The 25,644-nt window shown below is 34.3% G+C and overlaps 1 long non-coding RNA gene across 1 annotated transcript in view; it reads left to right on the forward strand.

The window, feature by feature from the left end:
* LOC107517538 overlaps positions 1-23,706 on the forward strand; it is a 77,187-nt gene extending 53,481 nt beyond the window's left edge. Inside the window, exon 3 of the long non-coding RNA XR_001598543.2 lies at positions 23,317-23,706. This is a non-coding gene — a long non-coding RNA (uncharacterized LOC107517538). The remainder of the gene's footprint in view (positions 1-23,316) is intronic.
* Positions 23,707-25,644: the final 1,938 nt, after the last annotated feature.

The following is a 25,644-nucleotide window of genomic DNA, read 5'->3' on the forward strand; positions in this document are numbered from 1 at the left end:
TAGTCAGCTGCATGGTTTCACTGCAGGAGACAGAATTATTTTTCTATCTTAAATTCACTATTTCACATTCAAACAGGAATGTTTATTATAGTGAATCTTGGAAGACATATCTGCTTTTTCCATCCTTGTTCTCTTTGCCCTTTTTATTTAAAAAAGAAAAGAGAAAGAAAAATGATAGCAGTGAGTGTCAGATGGATTTTAAAATAATGACTAAAATATTGATGCTTCAAGTACAAGTATAGGAACATTATTTAATAATTGTTTCTAGTATAAAATTTAAGAGATTTAAATATATATTCACAGGGTAGAAGCAGCGAATTTAACAGGGCTGGTTTTCAGCATTCACATCAAGAGTCCATGTGTAACATAATGTAAGATGTATTTAAATACCCAAAAGTACTTTCATCAGGCAATGAACCACGGTGTCTTTCTGGTTTGTTCTTATTCAGAACACACTCACCAGTTCACTCAGCATCCATCACTTTTATTTTGTATCAGATACTCATTGTCTGAAGTAATAATGGATAAGTGATCCAAAGAATAGAGCATCGCTTTGAACTGCTGACACATTACAGAATGCTGTGTTATGCAGTATTGTACAGCCAGCCAAAATACCCACACTCAGCTCAGAGCTCTTTACAGAAAGCATGCCATTGCTCCTACATCCTTGTATAATAGGTATTCTATAGTGGGTCATTAAAAATGGAAGTTTTTCTCATTTTGTTTAATAGAATGGGGAAAGCATTATATATTAATTTTAATTATATCACTATATAGACACATTTTCTTGAAGTATTTTAAAAGCTGTGTTTTTATTTCTTTAATATAAAATATATTGAAAAAATAATCAATTTGAGGAAAAAAGTGAGAAAGTTTTTTATATTTTTATGTGAATTGTTTGGGATACAAACTTCATGTAAAAGTAAAGTCTTCCAGGGGAAAAAAAATCCATTTACCAAAATGTCACTGATTAATCAATACGGAATAGAATCAAAGAAGCATCTTCTATTTTGCCATTTAAACAAGATTGTGGATATGTAATTATTTTCAAATGCACCTATATTCTACATTAGAACACAGATCCAGGAAAGGTCTGTCGAGAACATGAGGCCATTTGCATGAATGTGTGGCAAGGTGGACATAGTTTACTATAAAAAACAGTTAAGGCATTTCTTGCTCGCTGGTATATAGAGGGAAAAATATGTGTGTGTTTTGGAAGGCTGAAAAGCGTGTGTGTATATCTGTGTGTGTGTGTGCGTGTGTGTGTGTGTGATTTTAAGAGATCTGTATCTCTGTCCCTCAAAAATGATACCCTCGAGTCTCAATTAAATGGAGTTTTCAGTTCAGAAAGAAGACAGTGTAATTTGGTTAATTGGTCATCCGATAGCAAAAATTTCATTGGCCTTTCTGCAAGCACGGAGCCAAAGACCATGACTAGCACAGAGTTGTGTGTGCTTTTTCCTTGCACATGGGGAGACACAACATATTGGTTTTCTCTGCTGCTTTATTGCATACAATATAAAGACTATGTCTGTGTCTTTGATGATTTGGAGACTTGAATTTCTGCAGGGTAATAACTATCACAGTAGCCTAGAGCCGAGTTTCCCTTTCCAAACTAGCACAGCAAACACTGGAAATGAGAGGAATGGGGAAACGAGCCAAGCTACAACTGCTGTGCTGAGTGGATGGAATAAAAAAGGATGTGCAATGTTGGAAAATTGTCTGGGTAGCTGAAAATATCAGTCTATAGACTCAAAGTCTGTGGGAAGATCACATAAAATGCATGATAATTTCATGGCATTATGCTTACTTTTAGTATATTTGTGTTTCCACCCTGAGGATCGAATGTCTTCATTATCCCAATGTGGTTTATTGAAAGTTCCTTCTAGTCGACTTATAGACAATGGGTGCTTTTCTATAATTATACTTACAAAAGGTTACAAATGTCCTCCATCACCGAATATCTTCTAGAAAAAGTATTACTTGCAATAGCAATAGTCATTAACAATACAAACTTATTTCTTGACCTGTGACATTAGTTATAATTTTGTCCAGATATTTTTCTGCATGATAATGTAGAATGAATAGTGCTGAAAGTGTTGGGACGTTTAGAGGTATTTCCTTCTAAAATTCACTTATTTTCAGCACTCAATGGCTACTATCTTCCTCTCTGGTGAATAAAATTTTGCTGGCCTTTATATTAGAAGAAGATGACACTATTGCCCTCCCGTCACAGAAGGATACTTGTTTCTCCATTAGTGTGAATGGATTCCCATTGATCCATTTGCACTGTCTTACTTTGTCTCCCTTGTGATTGAAGGCATCGTCTCTGAAATGTTGACCAGGGGGAAAGGAGCAGTGTAAATAGCCAAGTTCTCTGCTGGAAAGTGATCAGGCTCTGATTTTCTCAGGTTATTTGGGTAGATTGCTTAACCAATCAGGCCTTAGTTTTCTCCTCTTAGCTGAGTAGCTTGGAATACACTATTCTATGTTCATATAGAACTTTGAAAAAATGAATGTGGCTCATGTCTTTTTTTCTTTCCCCCAAAAAAATTTTATTAAGAAAATCTTCATACCTAAAGATAGTCAAGATAATACTACAATTTATAGCGCTCACCTAGATGCAAAAATTGTTAATATTTTTCCATAACTTTTTATTTTTATGAATCCTTTAAAAGTAATTTGCAGACACTATGACATATTACTTAAATATTTCAGCATGAATCTCCTAAGTTACACGGACATTGTCCAATGTAACTATAATACCTTTATCACAACTAAAAAAGGTAATGATAATTATCTAATAGCTTTTCTTATGTAAGTCATTCAAATGTCCTCATTTGTGTGAAAATTGAATTTTATAGTTCTCTTTCCTCTACCCCCACTTAGAATCCAATTATGTTTCTTGCATTACACATAGTTGTTATTCAAGAAAACTTATGGTGTTATAAGTTGCATGGGCTTTCATATAATGGTAGTTTTTCATTCAGGACCAGTTGATTGAGAAAATACGTAACGACAGAAATAAATGAATGGGTGATAAGAACACCTAGTACATGATAGTTGTTCAACATTTCCCTGCTGAATACATAAATTTAGTAATGTTTTTAGTTGACATTGCATTTTACTAAGCACAATTGCAACTGATATATTTGTGAAAAGGAAGATATTTCTATGTGTGAGGCACTTATATATTTAGTTTATAGATACTAAAAATAGCTAATGTGATTGTGATCATTTACTATGCATCTATGTGGAGCCAAGCACCGAGTAGTCACTCATTTAATCCTTACATTACTATTTATCCATGAAATACTATTTTATAGATAAAAAGACTAGGAAAATTAGGAATTTTTCTAAAGGTTTCAGAATTAGTAAAAGATACAATTTCTGTATAAACTTGAGCTTAAGGGCTTACTACATATACTACAGTGCTTTGCAAAACAATGCTTGCTGCATGAGGGGAATTGGTCTGCCTTAATGCAATTTCTCCTTGACCCCATCCAGCTAATAGGTTGATATCTATCTGTGTGTCTGTCTGCTCAACCATCTCAGCAAAAGCATTACCAAACACTCTGCTTAATTATTCTGTGGCCTTAAGGGAACTCATATCTCTGTGAGAAAGCCTTTTGAAATAGAAAGGATCAGTGCAGTTTTTTTTTATTGTTGTTGTTATTGTTTTTTCAGAGAGCTTTGAGCAAGGTCGTGTCTGTTTCCTGAATGAACAGGGTTAGGATAGGAAAACTGGAAAGTTTCCCAGGTTGAAGAAAGCCAAGTTTTCAAGTTTTCACTGTTTCATTTCGTTATACTCTTTGAAGTACATTTCCAGAAAATCAGACACACCCATGTCCAAACTTAAGGACAAAACACATCCTAAAGCCAACTAGGCATGATTCAAGAAGTTTGTCACTGTTTGGGATTGACTGCACTTTTGTTCCCTTCCATTAGCGAAGATAATCACGCTTTTCCTAAAACTTTCAAAATTGTAGATTAATCTCACACGAGCATATCACTGTAAAGGATCTTGAATTGTAAAGAGGATAAATTAGAAAAAGGAAGAGATCAACTTTACTAAACACATGATCTAACACAGCTGCAGAGTTTAGTTTGGTCTGTTCTTTCAACCTGTCAGTACAGACTATTCCTTATTCTCATGACTTCATTTCCTATGAAGTGAATTTTTAGTACTGATTTTCCTAACTTAAAATAGATATATTCATACTCTCATAGAAAATCTTTCCTAAAAATCTCAGTAGATAGATTAAAAAATATATAGCCTTCAGAAAAATGTCTGGCCAGCAGTTAAGCTCCTTTGTGGGATTAACTTCAAATCTGCTAGCATTAAAAAAAAAAAAAAAAAAAAAAAAAAAAAAAAAAAAAAAAAAAAAAACCACGAATGAACTAAATTAAATGTCAACAAAAAGTCAAAATTAATCATAAAAGTGACAATACTATGTGTGAGAAAGACTTGTTTTTACAGATATAAAAACACTGTGTATGAGATATGTTTTTCTAGTCGTTTTAACTCATGGAGAAGAAATCATACAAAATCTGACCACAAATGAAAGGTGGAATCAGTTCCATGACTTTCTATGTCACCCAGCTTGTAAGTGTCCTAAGTGCTTCTTATTTTGGGCACTCAATAAATAGTAAACAGGAACAGCAGTTCTCTTTCTTGTCTAATAAGGTCTCATTATTTCTGTAGTCTCTGAGCTAGTGAGCACATAGAAAAGCACAATTCACCTCAGCTTGAAATATGCCTATTGCTCTGCCACCTCCTCTTTTTTGTGTGGCTTCAAAAGCTGTGTAACCTACTGGAAATCTCAGAATATCAGCTCTCACTTATTAAACCTTAATCTTTCCTCTCCCAAATGCCAAGAAGTCCTAGCAGGTCTAATCAGGTTATTCTTTTGCCCTTTTCAATAAGCTGTTTGATGATGTTGATTTGCTGCAAAGAGAAGTAAAGAAAAGAAAAAAGAAAAAAAAAAGGAAAGAAAAGGAAAGACAAGACAAGACAAGACAAGAATTAAAGAAAAGAAAAGAAAAGAAAAGAAAAGAAAAGAGAAAAGAAAAGAAAGAAAAAAGAAATCCACCAACATTGGAACGTGTCTCAGTTCTCTAGGGAAAATGGCATTGTATGTTACTGTTTGTTAGGGTGTTTCAACAGTTGCTTTCCCTATTTTAGAGGTCCTTTGGGAGAGTTCACTTGTACCTTTCACATCTCTTTCATTTATTATAATACAAAATAAATACAAGTTACTCATGTTCCACCAGTTGGCACCAAGCCTCCTTTTATGCCGCCAAACAGCTATGCCTGTCACTACACACCATGATATAAGTCCCATGGCCTAAAACATTCACTTGGCTTCCAGGAAGCCACAGGCATTTTCTTCCTACCACACCGGCTTTTCCTTTTCAATCTCCTTCCCTGACTCCTCCTTCTTTCAGTCCTCTAAATGTCAGAGTGGTTTAGTATCCAATCCTCTTCTCTTCTACTTGGGAGAGCTCCTCATTCCTATGGTATTACATATCTAAAACTGCTGATTCTCAAGTTTTTATGTCCAGTTTGGAACTCTGAGCTCCAGATTATTATACCCAACTTCTAACTTAACATCTTGACTCAGATATCTGTGAGGTTTTACAAACATATCATGACAAAACGAGAACTCTTGATATTTTCTCCAAAGTGCCCTTTCTCTAGACTTATCTTTTTAATGGAATGCACTATCATTCAACCAACTGGTCAAGCCAATATCATATGGGGCATCCTCGATTCCTTTTCCCCCTTTGTTTTCCATATGTAGTACAAGTCTTGCTATCTCTTCCTCTAAAATATATTCTAAAGTCGTCCCTTTCTGTCTCCATCGATATGCCCCTCACCCAGGCTACCATCATCTCTTCCCATAGACTACTGAAATAACCCCCTGGCTGGTTTCTAACTTACAATATTTTCCCTCTATAGTCTACACTTTACACAGCAGAGTGATTTCAATAAATAAATGTCGTAACATAATGTAACTTTCTGGTCAAAACTCTAAAATAGTTTCCCATTATGAGAAAAAAAAAAATTACAACCTCCTGACCATGAATTATAAAACTCTGTGTGGTTTCTTACTCTCATCTCCTGCTACTTTCCCCTCATCCACTGCTGCAACCAGTCCGGCTTTTCTTCAAACACACAAAGGCCATCCCTGCCTCACGGCCTTATACTCGCTACTTTCTCTGCCTGGAACACTCTCTCCTCTGATCTCTACACAGCTCTTTTTTCGCATTACCCTTACTGAAATATCACCTCAGAGGTTTTCCTGTTCCCTCCCCTTTTAAAACTTCCTCACCCTCTTCATCTTTAGTTATTCTCAAAAAAATGCACATGCTGTTTTACTTTTCTTCATGGCATTATTACTGCCTGAAAATATTTACTTAAGTATCAATTGCCTGCCTTCTCCACTAAAATGGAACCTCAGTGATGATAGTAACTTTGCCTGCCTTGTTCAGACAAATGGCCTTTGTCTCTAACACCTGGAACAATGACGTATCATAGTCACTTAATAATACTTTTTTGAATAAATGGATAACTGGCAAGAGTCCAGGGTAAATAAGATAAGTTAATCCATTATGTGACTTATTTTGTTGCTCTTAATGAATCATGTGTTTTGTTTTGTTTGTTCGTTTTTGTATCAGTGATCCACTAACCTAAAAAGGGATATATTTATACTCTTACAGAGAAATCCTTATTAAAAATCTGGATAGATCTGATTTAAAAAACAAACAAACAAACAAAAACTATTACTGAAAAATTGAATTTATATTGTCTCTGTTCATCCGAAAGGATTTTTGTGGGGTTTTGTGTCCAAATATTTAAGTTTATGGCATTCAGCTTTAAACTTTAATATTTATAACAATCACTTAGGGGAGCTAGCTGGTAAATCTGGTTTTTAGTTCTAAGCTTCGTTTGTTAATAAACCCCAATGACCTCAATGCAACTATTCCTTGAACTGCTTTGAGAAACACTTGGCTGTGGGTTTTGTAATTTTTTTCATAACTTTGATAAAAATAAAAACATACCTGTCTGATTTAGCTTTCATGGAGAACCAGATTTTGTCACTGAGGTGCCTAATGTTGGGTTCCTAAAGACCACAGCTCAGTTATGTGAGATATCTATCAACTATGGGGAAACCCAAGCAAGGGATGAGTCAATTGAAAATGAAAACTTCTTGACATTCTATTGCAAGACCAAGCGGAGAGCATAGTCAGGAAAGCAGAGGTATAGTCAAATAAGCCAGAGAACTAAGAAGACAATAAGAGGAGAATAAAAGAAGCTCAGTATGAGAGAAGAAACTTTCTTTAAATGGTACTAGAGTTCTTCAGAAACTGTCTAGGTAACCTTCATTTAAAAGTAAAGGGTAGGTTAAACTTGTCCAGGTGGCAATAAAGGGAAGATAAAGAGTTTTGCACCTTCCAGAGAGTGCATGAGAAAATATGCTATAACAATATACAGTAGAGTCCTCTGTTATGGTCAGCAAGCTGTTCCCCTATCCTTAATTTTCAAGTCACACAGAGGGAGAGCTGACCAAGAGTTTTAGCCAATAGAACAAGGTTATGGATATTTGCAGCATGCAAGCATATATTGTGAAGTGACAGGTAAATTGGGAGTTACATAGGGAGTAGAGAAAGAATATATTTTGAGTTTGACATATATTTTGCAATTTTAATTCTTGAAAGTATGCCATCTTAATCTTATTAATAGCACTTACCATTTTCCAATTCCATAAATTTTGATGCTTCTTAGTTTTGCTTTTATATTCATTAAATTGTTTCATGAGTACCTGTTTTCGGTCCTTTGAATTGCAATAGTAATTTTAATCAAAGAGTTTTACTGACATTTATTGAAAGCTTACAGATGAGAAAACTGAACGGGAAATGTCACATAACCATTAAATATCAGAACCAGGATTCAAAGCTAGGGCTGTCTGATAAAAGTCTATGCCTTGGACTGGCCGCAGTCTAGCCTTGCCTCCCCTCTCTGCTGTTTGCCCGAATGTGCCCTACACAACAATCCAGGGTCATCAGAAGCCCCCTCCAGAAGGAGTCTCATCTAGTTTCCAAACTTGAATTCTAGGTGTGAGGAAGGGTTATACATAGTCAAATGTACTGAGGTTATACCTCTTGGTCCTGGAGGTGAATATTCTGGTTTGGTTACAATGTGAGCACCAGGCTGAGGTCTTACATCTGCTGTGTCAGTGTTTGACCAGTCTGCCAGCCTGCACATCTGACTGCTTCTTCCATTTCTATCTTATCCTACTCCCTGAAAGCCGATCCTAGCCCAGAGCTCCAGCTATAGATCTTCAGTTACCTGACACTCTTTCTTGGTTCCTGATAGTATTATCTCTTGGTGACGGTCACTGATTCCAATACTATATGGATGATTCTGTACTTTCATTACCTATGTCTTGGAGACCTACTTGTCAATAATTAGCCCTTCTAGAAACCCAATACCACCCCTGTCTAACTTTTTCAGGATATGACACCGTCCCACTATGCCAAGGATTCCCTACACATTTGAATGCTGTGGTTTGCACTTGGGAAAGCCATGCCTTTAAGACTGATTTTGGGGCAAGAGGAGTTAGAGAAGGACAAGATCTTAGTTATAATTTACAGTTAAATTGCCCTAGCAAATAGGCCAGTCTCGCACCTTTTGATGACTCAGGCCAACAAGAAGAAGGACCTAGAACATGAAAAGATCAAGTTAATGGTGAGTTCAGATTTCTGGATCAGACGTACTTCACACAGCGTTTATGCTATCTGGGTATCATGATTGGGAAACAGAATTAGGAAGAAGCTGCTTCCTTCCTTTGCCTGACTAAATAGATAGGACACAAAAGGAAATCCTGATATAAAGCTATTTCTGTCTCAGAGAGGCATAGAATCCTGAGTGGAAAATGGAACAGACTTTTCTATTTTTCATCCTTTCTTCCCTTTTATCCTTTAAAAGAGTTTATTGTAGTGATTTGTTTGTCGGTCTTCCGTGGGATAGTGCGATCCCTGGGAGGGCCAAGAGGTTTCTTTTGCTCACCATTGTATTCAGTCCCGGATACAAAAAAATGTGCTCAATCATTGTCAGTGCTGGAAACAATGAGTAAGTGAATGTTTGCAAGAACAAAAGACCTTATATTAGCAAATAAACTATACTGAAGAAAAGATAGGTCCTGACTGGCTTCCCAGATATTAGATAAGATACCTTTAAGTCTTGTTAAAACCATCTACAGTCATTATAAGAGTCAAAATTATAATGAGAAACAATAGAACTGTGCTCTGCGTATACATATTGCACTTTTTTAAATGACAACTATAAAGTGTCTTCCTAACGTCCTTAAAGCTCAGAAATAATTATATTTGAGATCTATGCCAACGGAATAGATATATTTATTACATTGCTAGCTAAAAGCTCTCTAAAAATTCTTTTAATTTCTCCCTCACCCTTCTCTCTACCCATGTATAAGGGAAGACCCAGGCACCGTGGTGCAAAATTCTACTATAATATCACTCCTGGAACTACCTCGCTTTGGTGCATTTGTACATAACATTTCTAATGTAACAGCAAGAATTTTTTCCCCTCCTGTTTATTTCTCTGAAGCTGTAATAAGCAATCCTGTGTGACATTGCCTGTGGAGCGGTTGCCAGGCAGCAGAAAGAAATCTGCAGCAGGAGGCGGGAGAGCTGGGGGGAAGAGGAAAGAAAAGCAGGGGGAGGCAGCGACGAGGGCTGAGCAAGTGGGGGCTGGGTTCTGAAACTGCTGAGCCAGAATTCCGTCTCTTTGTCATCTTTCATGTTCCAGGCACATAATGAGCCAATAAGCTGAACCTTAGAGGGGAAATAAAGATGGAAAGGAAACAGTTGAATGTTGTCATTAAATAGGGTGTCAGAAATGTTTCTTATTTTGTGAAGAAAGCGTTGCAGATCTTTTTTTCTGCTGAACTTTGCTTCTTGGGAAATGCAGCTCTACAAACATTATAAAAAGGCCAGCTTCTCAGTGGGCCTGCTTTGCTCTAAAGCAACAAACAATTAGCACAAAATAACTTCCAGCACTATGCATAGGGAACATACACATTCTAATTTAAAAGGTTTCTACTTGTCTCATTGTGTGGACAAATAAAACACAGAAAATGGGTACTTAACCCTTGAGGGAATTGCAGTATTTAGAAGCATCTCTGTATCTAAGAGAGAGGAGGTCATTCAAGGTGTTTCTAGAAGCTGGCCTTCTCATTCTGAGGCTTTCTGTAGTTTGAAAAATTGAAAGCCACAGTTAAATCCCACCTTTTAGCTTTTTAAGAATCTTTCTCTAATGAGATTAAAATGATCAGACAAGGATCCAAGCATAAAGGGTAGGGGCAGATGGCATTCAGGTCCCTCCATGCTGGCCTGGATGTCCCCTAGCACAATGCTTCTTGCCTTTTGCCAGCCTTCCAAGCTGTCTGTTACTAGTTGGACACTCTCCAGTGGTAACAGACAATAATTTTTATTTAGATGTTTGATTATTCTTGTTAATCAAATAGAACTAGAACAGAAGGTTTGTTCAAAACAAACAATATATTTACAGATATCTTTGTTTAGTAGATGCACATTTTAAGGCTCTGAAGTTGCTAGTCATTTTTCTCAGAAGATGTAAACCCACCATCTGGGAGACAAAATAGGACAAAACATGTTAAAATGGCAAAGACGATTGGAAAGAATTTGGAATTAATATAACGATGACCAAGCTTTTTTATTTTATTTTATTTTTTTCATTTTAGCAATGGAAGATAGAGATGGGAGAGAGAAAGTAAAATAAGAATGATTAACTCTGAAAATTGTGAGAAGTAACAGATGGGGGGCCCTCCCCCATCCCTACCACATATTCAGGCTTATTTCTTCCATTCAATGGTCTGCCTTTCTAGTCCCAACTAAGGTCATGAATGAATCAATAGAGGATAATCAATGATTTTCTGTACACCCTAGGAGGAAGATAACATGTTAGGAGAAAAGTACCCTTTAGCATAAACCACACAAAGAGATAAAATTGGATTCATTGGATGTGAGATTAATCAGAGAGATGAAATGACTGAAAACAAACAAGCAAATCAAATCTATCAAAAATCAGGGCTAGATGCAGGAACAATCACATTCTGTTGGTTTTCAGAAGGCTAACACTTTTTCTTAAGGAACTGCAAAATATTTACAGACATTCGACAGTTCTCTAGGTAGCACGGTTGGAATATGGACACTCAAGCTTCCCAGAATGTCCTGCAATTGAGGTTTTGTCTATCCTGCACAGCAGGCGAAACTAATCAGGGAAGTTGCTGGTTCGCCTGACCACACTGGTTAACAGCACTCTCCACAGAGCCTCCCTGGAAACCGGAGATGAAATACCACATGATTTTATGTGAAATTGCACTTTTAATAAAAGCAAAAGGGAAAGATACTCTAGGGTCAGTTTCATGGTTGTGCTGCAATGAAAATTTCTACCAAAGTCTATAATCGTTATTTGCGTTTTAGCCTTTATAGATTTTATCATTTAATATTTAGTTTACGTTATTAAATTTATACATGCATTATAAAACATTACTGGGACTTTTCCTAGTTTCATCTGATATCCCAAAGTTGATAGCAATGGATGATAAAACACCCATATTCTAATTATAGATCATCTATGCCGGACTTGTTAAGATGTGGTTAAAACCTGGTATTGAGACCTTTACACCGTCATTTACCTCCAGCCTAGTTACACGAGATTGCTCAGATAATAAAGGGCCATGTTTGTAACAGAGCCAAACGCTCTAAAGTGAACACTCTAGTATTGCCCCTTCATTTCCTCATTCTTTTCTATATCAAACCACATAGAAAGTTTCCATGAGATGTAAGTCACTATGGGAATGGAACACAATGAGAGAATTGTTGGAGGAAACTGGCCTCTGTCTCCTGGAGTCTGGGAAGCCATGAGCTTGAAGAGCAGCAGCCTTTGGCATTGTAGCTGTCCAAATGAAACAAAGGCATCATCCTGGACTATGAATAAAGTAGCACAAGAATATGGAAAAGATAAATTGCTAACTTTCTATTACTGGTTCTGTTCCAGTTGAAATTCAAAGTGTAATACATTTGATGGATTTAACTCAGTTGGAACAGATTAGACAGATTGCATTTTCTACATGCCGATAATGCCTAGGGAAGGACTAAGGAATGGAAGAGGAGATCAAATACACAGCCTCTTTATAAACACACCTGTGCGCAGTGCTTATAATGCACACATAATAGTCAGCATATCTTTCCTCGTGAGGTTTAGATTGTTGAAGAGGTGTTAACGCAATTTACAATGGGGTTGTGTTTTTTATTTGCAGTGCAAATGGGGAAAGACTTTTGATCCAAAACCTTTCCAATACAGATGCAAGACGTAATTTTCAGGGTAGAAAAGATAAAGAAAAATAGAATCTGCATCTCCCTTTGAAGAATCCAGCCTTAGCTGCCAAGAATAACAGAACAAATAGATTCTTGTGAGAAGATAAGCACCTTTTAGATCCTGGGAGCTTTGTCATTTTTCAAAACTAGTACATTTTTCATAGTTTGCCATGGTGATCTTCAAGTGGATAAATGGATATGGTCAGAAGCAAGTTAATTCCTGTCTAGTTCCTTTTTTAAAGGATAACAGATATCCTCAGAGAGAGTAGAAAAAGGCAATGGTAGATGAAGAAAATAAAAGCACACTCTGAATATGAATGGATTCAGAAACCAATTAAAATAAAGAAAAGCTTTAAAAGATTCCTTAAATTATTCACATGTCACACTACTAGAAAAGCAATGCTTTCTCTCGGCCATTTCTTCTTAAATGTTTCATTTTTGTTTCCAGAAATAACAGGTTTAATTAAATGGGCAAGATACACTCAAGTGATCCAGACTAATGCACACAGGGATTTTGAAGTCACTTAGAAGATTTTAGGAAGGATTTTGATCTGCCAGGCTCAGATACTAATAGAGAAAGTTGGTCTTCAGGCAAAGGGCACGAGCACTGTGTATGGCTCTTGTTACTGTTATTGGGGAAGAAAAGTTCTGAAAGTAGCAAACATTAAGTAAACTAGAAAATAAATTAACTTTATTAAACTCCTTACACGTGCCAGGGTATTTTCACATGCATTATTTCAATTAAATCTTAAAACAACCCAGAGAGATATTATTGCCCCATTTTTAAGATGCATAAGCCGAGACTCTGAGAAAGCCAAAAATAGTACAGTGTCCAAACCCAGGGTTTGCCCTTTCCATGACACTGACTTGTCCTCTGTGCTAATGAAGATGCATGATCAGTAAATGCTGCCCCTGATCAGAAGATCAAGGTGTCTGGTAATGCACTAATATTCTAACCTTTAAATCTAGACCAATGATACCTTGAACAGCCCCGTATGAACACATTTGTATGTTAAGGATTATAAGGCAACATCAAGTATTCAGCAGGAATCAACAGAGATGGTCACAAAATGTTGACAGTACAATTTACTGAACTTGAATACAAATGCTACATTCTGGAATACATAATGTGACCTTAAGAATTATCTTTGTGTGAAAGGAAAGAAGAGCGAGTAAGTGAGAGCTGCAAATCAATCAATGCCACTGGAGCTATCTTAAAATATTGCTATTTATCTGTGATTAGAAATTTGAAAGCAAACTGAAAAAAAATCTTAAGCTTTAAAAGGTATAAATGTATTATACATTTCACTACTAGTACTATCTTTTTCTGTGAGTCACAAAGATAATAAATGCAGCTTAACACATACTGTAAGGAGGTCAGACTAACCTATATTATATGGCTGTACAGAATCATCCTAATAAGTCACTTGATATTCAGTATGGACTTTGAGTCACGAGACTTGGGTTCCAGTCCTGAAGTCACCATTAACATAAGATTTTTTTCTTGGCTTTAGATTTCCCAGATGTTATATGCAAATATATTTTAACATATATCAGCATTTATGAGAATTTAGTAACTGCATTCACAATACGTGTTGTTAAAGGAATTTATAAAATATGGTGTTGGGTTAGATTTTTTTCCAAGGTTCCATAACATTCTAACTTTTTATTAACTGAGATTTATTGAACATATCCAAGTACTAGATTCTTCCAGAAGAAGTTATTCCAAATAAAATACAAGGATAAGTGAGCTTTGCTCAGAGTTCTCTGCCAAAGACACATAGCATGTCAAACTTTTTCAGCTAAACAAACGTGACTAGAAATAAGATATGAAATGTGAAGGGAAAAGAGGATAGATTACAAATAAGCTAAAGCATTTACATAAGACTTCCCATTAATAATGTGTTTTGTTGCAGAAAGTGTACTGGGCTGGGAGTCAGCAAATAAATGGGATTTATTACAAGTTCTAGCACTACATAGTTCCATGCCTTTGGCTGTCATTTATTCTCTCTGGTTCTTGGTTCCCTCAGCTGTAAAATGACTGCAGTGTGCATTGCAGAGGTATGATGGGGGATGGGCCAAAACATAATAAGTCAGCCAAGAAAAAGCAGACATCTGAGGAAAATCCACATTGTGAGAAAAAGCACCATATTTAACCAAACAGAAAAACTGACACCCGCATAATCACATTAATGTAGCAAATAGAAGGAAATTTTCCAATATTTTTGTTTATCCCTAAAAATAAGATAAACTAGTGTGGAAAAAAAAATCAGAGTTCTTTGAAATTAAAAATGTCATCCTCCAAATACTCTTTTTAGTCTAAGTGCACTGTAAGAAAAATAGGGATTCAGATTAACTACATTGCAAGGATCTGGGTGAAAAGAAAAGGGAATGTTAAATCAGGTATAAATTTGAATATAATCGAACTTGTATGAAAAGAAGTCGATTTGAATGTACTAGCATTGAAAGATAATTTTTAAAATAAATTTCTAAATTTAAATACATATTAAAAATAATATATAGAACAATATTTAGATATGTATTTAAATATATATGTGAAATATATATGTGTATGTATATATGAATATATATATATAATTTATTTTAAAAATTATGGAAAGTGTTTTCTACAGGGGAAGCTATTAGGATTGAATATGGGTGAGGGAAGTGATGTAAAAGGGATTTCCACATTTATGATATATACTTTGTAATGTATGAATTGCATCCAATGAGAAATATGCATGTATTACATTGTCTCTTTTAAAAAATAATTTCAGGGACACTAATAAAGAAGGGAAAAAATAAACATAAACTACAGAGTCAGATAGCACTGGGATTTATCCTAACTCTATTTTTTATTAGCTCCTTATATTCGAATAACTTAATTAAGTTGTTCTTATCTATTAGAACAGAGATAAAAATAGCTACCTTACAGTGCTATTATAAGGATTAAAGATGATGTATGTAAAGCACCTGGACCACATTCGAAATTTAATAAATTATAATTGTTATATGAAGTAGATGAGATAATCTCAGTTTTATTTTATGGATCAATAAAATGATCTTCTATTGCCTGATACAAACTCTTCTTTCCATCTCCCTTATAAAAGAAATTAGAGAAGTTGAATGAAGAGGACTAGAAGAAGCAGTGACAGAATGATGTTCTGTTCTTTCTATAGCTATAAAGCCTTGTTCTGACAGCTCTTATGTATATATTGTATATTCTAGAGAACATGTAAAAGTTTAAAGGTCTTTGCTCTTGAAAAACCTATAGCCTAGCAGATGGAAAAAAGGACTGAAAGGATATGTATAGACTTGTGGTAATCTAGAATGGTTCCTAGAGGCAGATTTCAACATCTTGTTGCACAATTCTACTTCTCATTATGGCTCTCTTTTCAAATTGAATCCACTCCCACTTGGAGACGAACTCAGTAGGAAAGGAGAAGGGCTACGATTTGAGGCAAAATGTCATTCAACCAAAGAATCTCAGCTAAACCATCAAGATCAAATCATGATTAAAATCCCTTTTAATCTTTGAGGCAGTCCTATCAGGAAAAGCAAATACTGCACAACCAATAACAAAATGAAGAGTAGGGAGGTACCCTACCTTCCACAAACTGTTGTAATGATGGCTCAGAACAAAAATTGGAACTTTAGTGGAAAAAAAGGAAAAATCATTGAAATGTCAAGACATTTTGAATATACCAGGGGACAAATAAGTATTTTTTTTTTTCTGTGAGTTTTTGAAAACTAACAAACGAAAATGGTTCAGAGGTCTTTCATTTAAGGGAAAAAGATGATCCAGATATATATAATGCTGAGTATCCTCCTGAACTCTACAACTTCCTGTTTAGAATTAGAGTCACAGTCAAATTTTGTATGATCCCTACTTACTCAGCGTCACTTCTAGCTAATACAGTATGTAAAGAAAACTTTGCTCCTTCCTCGGAGGAGGGAACGTGGCCATGTAAGCAGAACATGGGCTGGCTTTTAGCCTCACTTGCTTTCTTGGTCTGGCGTCCTTCTGCAGTGAACAACCTGCATAACTGCGTGCCGCAGCCCTAGCTCATACATCCAAAGGCCCAATCAACTTGGAACGCATGCTGTGTTTTCCCATCTTTTTATCTAAGTTCTTATATTTTTCTTCTTCTGAGCTCAAAACTGGTCATTTTCTCAAGGTTACTAATGGGTAAAATTATGGTAAATGTCTTAAAATGAATGCTTCAAACAATACTATGGGTTAGATACTATTATTATCTACTTCTTCCAGGTGAAAAAAAGCAAAAAGCAAAATGAGGTTTGAGAATCATTTAAGCTACTCACCGAAGGTCACATATCTCCTTAATAAGAGATCTAGGTTTGTATGTCTCGGGAGCCCAAACTTTTAACATCATACCTTAGTCCCTTTCTAATGACAAGGTGCGATTAACATTCAAGCTATTTGAAGTAAAAAAAAAAAAAAAAAAAGTTAAAATTTCATTTATTTCAGTTATATATTTGATTTAAATAAGAGGAAAATTCTCTCTAAATATTAGAAATCCTTTGAATTGCCCAAATAAAAGTCATTATTGGAAGTAAGTATAATGTATAGACATTTTATAGATATTAAAAGGAATTCCTATAACCTGACTTGGTGATAGAAAGTGATTATAATTTGTACCAGTCTCCAATTCAAAATTCAAATAATTCTTTTTGCCACCATCTGAAACTCTCACTTAAATAGACCTTCAGTCCCTAAGTTAAGTTTTTCTGTATGTCAACATCTCAACCCCTGTGTTGATATAAATAAACCTCCGTATGAGCTAACTCTAGGTCTGGGATGGACATGAGATGATAAAATAAGCTACTTGAGTTGGAGAAAAATCTCCTCTACACCTTAACTCTTCATCAAAACTTAGTCTGACGCTGAGTTATTAAATAAACTATTGGAAAATGAACAGCCTCAGGGGGAAACAAGCCTAATTTCCAACTCAAGATCAAAGAAGCTCACTCAGCCAGAAACAGTCAGATTGCGAAAACAATGCTTTAAAGCAATTCTCCATCTGGTCTGCCTTTGAAAGATTAGCAAATTAATCACATGGAAATACGAGCAAAAAGAAAGTGTATAAAGCTATCCACAACAAAAACAAACACATACAAGACACTTGCGACACAAAACAAAAAGCAAAACTCTATGCTAGAAAGTAATTTTTTTTTACATAAAATGGAAATTTTTAGAAAATAGAAGATGTCTTATCTTGTGGCAATAAAGTGTGATGAGAGATGTGGTGATCACTAGTGCTGTTTACTAAATCTTTCAGGACCACGTTTCTTCTCCTTTGTAGTTGGGTGGAACCATAAGACAAGTTTGAGCCAATAAACTCTGCTCAGAAGTATTATGCATTATTTTGGAGCTAGAGCATTAACTGACAATGACGGACCTTGCAAAGCTCACGTTATCCTTTAGCACAGGACTGGCAATGTTTGTAATGCTGACTGATTCAAACACTCTGAGTCCTTGTGTGGCTGTAATGAGCATGACCTCACCATCAACTCAAGATGGTCATGAACAGTGGCAAGGAGTAATTTTTTTTTTTTTTATTTTAAGCAATAGAGATTTTGATATTTGTTACTGCAGCATAAACTATCTTAACTAATTTTTAAAAATGTTAAGTAAGATCAAACACTAATGAAAACAGTAACTGAACGACAGATCATTGTTGAATTTAGTAATTAGAAATATAATATTAAAACAATAAATATAGTAAAGTATTAAAATGCAAGCCAAAAGGACCAATATGGATGATAGAATCTGGAAGTATATATCATGAAAAATAAAAATTAAAAGTAAAGATGAAAATGTGGAAAAATAATAGAAATAATCTTAATTAAAATACCCTTTACAGGTGTAAAAGAAATTTAGACTTAAGAAAGAAAATAACTCTTCAGATATTAAGATAAATTATTAAACATAAAAAAGCAACAATATAGCCTACTAGAGTCACACATTAACAAACCAAATAAAAAGAAAAGCTAAAAGTCTGAGATTGGGAAAAAATTTATCAATAAATTACAAATTACAACATTTTAAACAACCTCGGTGTTTCAAAACTGAGGAATGATTAAGTAAGTTATGGTGCTTCTAGTTTATGTAATAATATGTAAAATTATTTATTTGAAGATTAAGTAAAATAAAAAGTTAAATATGTACCACATAATATAAAAAATTTTTAATGGAATCAGTAGATTTATATTTATCTATGAACACAATTTCATATAAATTTTGCATCTTAAATGAACAGGAAGGTGAAATAAAAATATTATTGTGATGAGACTGTGGAATTAGAGATTATTGTCACAATATTTATTACAACAATAATAAACTATAGTAAACATTTAAGCTAATGAGCTTAAAGAATTGCCTCTTTATTTCCTGAAGACTTGGTTTAAATAAGACATTGTATGCCTGGGTACTTATACTTAAGCAATACTATAAGACGTAAAATTTTGTTAAAAATTATTTCCAACTTTTTTCCTGTCAGAGATATATTCTATTATTATTATTATCCTTTATTCTTAATTAGAGAAATATAAGTGTATAAAGATTTATTATAATAAAACTAATTGCTCTTAAAGAAAAATATTTAATTCAGATGGAAACTATTTTAATCATTTTTGTTATATTTCTGCTATCACTGTAATTAATCTAATACATTGTATTTTTTCATTACAAGGTGGCCTAATTCTTTTTTAGTGATGTTATTAGTTTTTGTTGTTGGTAGTGGTGACATGTTCCAGCATTGTGCTTGACCTGTGTCAAAATTCTTTCTTATTGAACAGTAAAGCTTCTTACTAATGCAAGCTGAAACCCCACTAGGCATCAGAAGCTAGGTAAAGACAGTAATTGTTGGGTCTTTAGATTCTGAGGTCATATATAATTTCTATGTTGCTTCAACCTTTTAGGTAGAGTCACATACTTAAGCACTTAAAGTATATATGCTACTATCACTAAAACTGATAATATCTTTAATGAGTACTGAGCACATAACTTCAGTGCAAGCCAGATACAAAGATAAATATGCCTTGGTCATAATAGATTAAGAAGGCTGCTGGATGTATCTCAAAATAGATTACTGACTTCAAAAGCAAGGCTAAAATGGCTCTTATAGTCATGACAAAATATGATGTACAGTCATCATGATTTCACTTTTATTGAAAAAAATATATTATAAACAAATATATTACATATGGAAGGAAATGCACTAAAATTTAAATATGAATATTACTGGAAAATAACTTTTACTTTCTTCTTCATTTTTTTTTTTTTACCAGTTTTCTATAACATCTATAGAAGCATTCGTTACCTTCTGTTAAAAAAATAAAGTTAGGCTACACAAAAAGTCAAAAAAGGAAGAAAGTTATCAGCTCTATTTTTTAAAATTTATTTTATATCATTTTATCGAAATGCATATATATGCTGTAATTCTCATTTTAGAGTATGGGACTAGTCTTTCTGAATATATTATTTTTATACATAAAATGCTTTGTTAACACCAATTGCACCCCTTCTCGCCCTTCCCAACCTTAGTCTAGTTGCATGGAGTTTGGTATTTCATTATATCAACAGAATCCTGGTAGACAAGACCATGTAGGTAGAGTCTTTCACCAAGTTCTGTCTTAGCAGGGCTTATTCCTTTTAGGTATGCTGCGCAAATATATTCTCATTGGTTCTCTGCCTCCTACAGTCATCTTTAAGGACTTGCTATTAACCATGACCTCTTCTTCCTTTGAATATGAAAAATTCATTTCAGATCGTATGCAGTCATTTTCTGTGATTTTAATGAATTGTAAAATTCTGGTCCTATAAGACTCCTCCACTCACAGCTCCCCGCACTTTGCATTTTCCATTGCCTCTGGGCCTGAAGTTTCATTCATTTGAAAACTATTCTTGGAAAGATCTCCCCTCCTCCAGCTATTAATCTGTCATTAATGGACCATAAGTCATTCAGATATACTGCACTATTATGCAACCTCAACAGAGTGGAAAAAACCATTTGCTTTACTGTCAATGTAAAAACTTCTATCTTTTTTTTGACAGTTTTATTCAGAAAACCTCAGCTTTATTTTAATTTGATTCTAATGATGGTTTTCAGAAAATGATTTGAGTAAGTAAAAGTTTAGTGCAGTGACAGCTGTCACGATTTCTGTGGTGGTTTCATTCAGGGAGTGTTTATTGAAAATATGCATTTCAAATACAGTGCATCATTTTTTGGCACAGTGGATAGAAGTTAATTATTCAGAGCTGGTAATGTAGTAGTATTTACTTAGTTGGGAATTTAAATGAGAAAGGCCCATTTGTTTTATCTCCTCTCTTTCTCTCCTAGTCAGAACTTCTTGATCACAACTTAGATTCACAGATATTCCCACAGCTTTGAATGTGTACCAGTTGTTGTTTACTGTCCTGAAAAGGCAAAATGTTTGTAGTCCTTACAAGGTAAAATGGCCTTCACGTTGTCTAATCATAAAAATAATGACCTGAAAGGCATTCATGATGCAGCAGATGAATGGAATAGTTTTTTGGTCCTCTCTTGTGATGAGCGGCTGTTTTGGAGCCAAGAGTAGAGGTATACATAACAATCTGAGGTTGCTTTATTTTGGAATTGCATTAAAAGAGTTAAGCATAATTATGACTGTACTCAAATTTTCAAACTCATTTTCATTTGTGGGAAAATATTAACCACATCTCACTTCACAAGTTGTAATGAATTTATGCTTGGTTAGTGGTGGTTAAAATACAGAGACCAAAGCTTATATTCTGAGAAGTATTTTATTTGGAAATATTTATATCAGCTTTTCACAAACCAATGTGACCACCCGAAGTCTACATCAGCCCAAATAATGTATTACCTATGGCAGTTCATTTGACTATCAATAATTTTGCTGTAGAGTATCATGCTTTGTGGAAATGAAGGCACTGATAGCTGAGGAAGCAAAGCTCTGACTTCTGTACACTTTCAGTCTTAAGAGATCTATCTATGAGCAATCTGAAAAAATTCATCATTGTACAACTGCTAAGTTAATAACATTTTAAATGATCTTAGGACTGTCTTGTTTCAAAGAAACAGCTACCGAGGTTAGTTAAGGAATGAACATTTAATATAAAATCCAAGGAGGACTTTTTCTCTCAGCTTATCTTATTTTAGAATTGCAATGACAAAACAGATAACAAGTAAAACCACAAGTCAAAGAGGAATAGTTATTTTGTTTGTTTTATTTGTTTGTTTATTTCAATGGATGGGCGATAGCTGCTCTGGAACTGCTGAAGAGAAAGCCTCATAGAGGAATGTCTTCAAACATTACACAGACTTGTTTCGAACCCGCAACAATGCATTGTCTCTGAAGAAGTAAAATGTATCCCAATAAAAGATGACATTCTGCTCTATATTTTGCAAATTTATTATTAGAAATTAAGTGAAAAAGGAAAAAGTTTTTGTTTGTTTTGTTTGTTTTGTTTTTCAGATTGCATCTTTATATTAAATTCCTCAGCCTACACTGAGAGAAAAAAATTTAGACTAAGGATTATGTTCTGATTTCACCTTAATTATTTTAAACTGTGAAATTCAAATCAAACAATGAAGCTTTTCTAAATCTGAAAATGTTTCCAATCTAACGATCTAAAGGCCCTTATAGTTTGTAAGCACTGCCTGCATAATTTAGGCAGGATGATAAACACAGCTTTGAGAAATTTTAAGCCGCAGCATTAGCTTTTATCCTCACTAGATGAAACCTTATAATACCTTGCTGAATTGCTCCATTGTATTTAAACAAAAAACATACAGATTTAGCAAATGTTTAAAAAAAAAACCATAATTTCACTGTTAAGAAAAGACAATTCACTACTTAATAGAAAGTTACGCATTGGACCACCATCTAATTCTTGCAGATATATATTTTGTTAATTAACATGAGTGGAAGTTTGCTTAGCAAATATCTAATGGGGGGGGTGGTATTTCATCAGAGTAATCCTGTAAAAGAGGTATGCTGTAATGTGTATGCTTTTTTGTTCAATTGCTTACATTTAATCTCTTTTTATCTATTTACCTTGAGTGTAAGCAATTTACCATCACACTAAATGTCCTTTCTCTGCAAGAGGGATGGGTCTGTGCAAAGTCAGTCTTCTGGACCTCATTAGTAGATATCAGATGGAGTGAGATGGGGGAGGGACAATCATTCTTTCTCATGCTCAGGCACAGTGATGTTGCCCAGCTGTAGTCCACTTAGACATCACAGCAGACACACCAGTTCCAGCTGAGCATGTCCAGGATCAGAGCCAGCAGACATATAAAGAGAAATACTTGTTACCCATCCAGTCCTTCAAGACTGATTCCATATCTATATATACAGCAATCTCAAGCAATCATATTGTTTTGATTTATTCTGGGGATACTTTTTAATGTTACTTAAGGGCCGTAAGAGCCTGCTTAAATACTTACAGATTTTTCAGTTCTATTTGCCTTTGTAATTTTCCAGAATTTGTTTTCAATTAGTTTGGAGAGTGAAAATCTGGTTTGGAATTCATGCAAGCTTGAAGAGACTACTCTACTGTTAACTGCCAATGTATTTGTTGTTTAAAACCATAAAATAAAAGAGCTTATTGGAAGAATCACCTTTAATTAAACAAACTCTTTTTAATATTTTTAATAATCTCTTTTAGGCAATGCAGTGTTCATTATAGTCATGATAATCGTCTCTTCTACCCTAAAGGACATTATTATTTTTTTTTTCAGTTAGAGCAAATGTAGACATATAATAAAAATTGTTACAATGTTTAACAGGCACTGTATATACATTGCTTGATTTAATTCTAATAACAAGTATATAACACTGCTTTTTATTCTTACTTCACAGATCAAGAAACTGAGGGTTAAGGAAAGACTTGATGGAAGTGTGCTTGGCTCCAAAGCTTGGATTTTGAACCAATCCACCTCACAACTTTTGAATACAAAAAATATTCTGCTAAATGATGGAGCCACTCTGTCTCTTCCTCCTTGAGCTCTCTTCATGCCTGTTGACAAGTATAATACTTTCCCTTTATCAATTCACTCCTCGAATGGGTGATAATACCACACAGTAATTAAGGCCATGATGCTTGCAGTTTGGCTAAACCTGGGTTTGAATTCCAGAAATAATTTCACAGATATGAAACCAGAAGTATAGGCAACAAAAACAAAAATAGACAATTGGTACCATGTCAAACTAAAAGTTTTCTTCACAGCACTAAAAACAATCAACAGAGTGAAAAAGCAACCTATGGAATGGAAGAAAACATTTGCAAACCATATATCTAATGAGAGATTAATCTTGAAAATATATAAGAAACTCCTACAACTTAACAGCAAGAAAAGAAAAGAAAAACCTAATAATCTAATTTTTAAAATTAGCTAAAGACTTGAATAGAAATTTTTCCAAAGAAGACATACAGATAGCCAACAGGTATGGAAAAAAATTCTTAATGTCACTAATTATCAGGGAAATGAAAATCATACCACAATATTATATCGCTTTACACCTGTCAGACTGGCTATTATCCAAAAAACAACAGACAATAAGTGTTGGCAAGGATGTGAAGAAATTGGACCTCTTGCACACCTTTGGCAGGAACCAGCAGCTAAGAAAAAAAGATATGAAGGTGTCTCAGAGAATTAAAAGTAGAACTTCATATGATCCAGCAGTTCCACTTTTGGGTATTTATTTTTTTAAAAAATGAGATTAGGATCTTGAAGAAGAAATACTAGCACTCCATGTTTATTGCAGCACTATTCATAATAGCCAAGATGTGGAATCAACCAAAATGTCCATCAACAGATTGATATATAAAATGTGCTATATATGCACATGGAATATTTTTTCAGTCTTAATAAAGAAGAAAATTCTCAATATGCAAAAACATGGATGGACCTTAAAGACATGTGCTAAGTGAAATAAGCCAGACACAGAAAGGCAAATACTGCATGATTCCATTTATATAAGGTTGCTAAAAGAGTCATATTCATATAATTGAAGAATGGAATGCTGTTTTTCAGGGGCTGGGTGGAGAGGGAAATGAAGAGTTACTAATCAAATCAGCAGATATAGTTTCAGTTAAGCAAGATAAAAATTTTCTAGAGACCTACATTACGACATTGTAGGTATAGTCAGCAATACTGTATTATACACTTAAAAGTTTATTAAGAAGGTAGATCTCATGTTAAGTATTCTTACACAATAAAAAGAAATTTAAAAAAAAGAAGAGAAAAGTCTTATTGGTATTTTCATTGAGGAAGTGTTAAATTTAATGGTTAACATAGGGAACTATGTTGAATTTTTTATTCAAGAAGGCATACTTTTTATAGGTTCAAATATTTTGCATCCCCAATATAATTTTAGAATAATTTCTTCAAACAGAGCTTATATATTTTTGTTCAGACTATCCTTATGTATTTTTGTGCTGTTTTAATAATTAAATAAGCTTCCTCTGTCATACCATTTAATGATTGTTATTTTGAAAACTACAGACTATTAATTTCTTTATATTCATTTGTGTCTAGTGCCTTAAAAATTCTTTTTAAAAAGTTTTTAAGTTTTTCAAAATTTTCAATTGTATGCTAAAGAATTTTAGTTATGGGTTACATGTCCAAAAATCTTGGAGACTACTAGTTCATATAACGAAGTCTGAACTCCTCAGTATGAAGGCCTTTGACAGTTTACATTTCCTGACTTCGTAGTTTTATGTGCTAGCATGCCACCACACATATACTAAATTCTTGCCATTCAAAAATGCTTGTGGTTATGTGAATATTTATACTTTTTAGATGCCTTTTGCTTTTGCTGTAGTTTCACTCTGCCCATAATTCTGCTCCCAGAATTCTATCGGTGTTTTTTTCTAGAGAACTCCTCACCTTTTTTTTCTGGACTCAGTTTATGTTCCCTCTTCTGAGAAACCATTTAGATCTCACAGACACATGTAAGTTCTCCCTTCTTTCTGTTTTCATGGTGGCCACAATTGAATTAACTTACTTCAATTATCTTATTATTTGATAAGTAGTTATTGACATGTTTCTCGATTAGACTGTAAGATACTTAAGAGATTATCTTGTTTATTTTTATATTTCTAGTGTCTAAATACAGTAGATAACAAATATATAGTGAATCAAATAGCATGGGCATATTACTGTATAATGTGCTTCCAGATACTAG

This window comes from Rousettus aegyptiacus, unplaced genomic scaffold (genome assembly GCF_014176215.1).
Source record: "Rousettus aegyptiacus isolate mRouAeg1 unplaced genomic scaffold, mRouAeg1.p scaffold_m13_p_4, whole genome shotgun sequence".
Classification (NCBI taxonomy): Eukaryota; Metazoa; Chordata; class Mammalia; order Chiroptera; family Pteropodidae; genus Rousettus; species Rousettus aegyptiacus.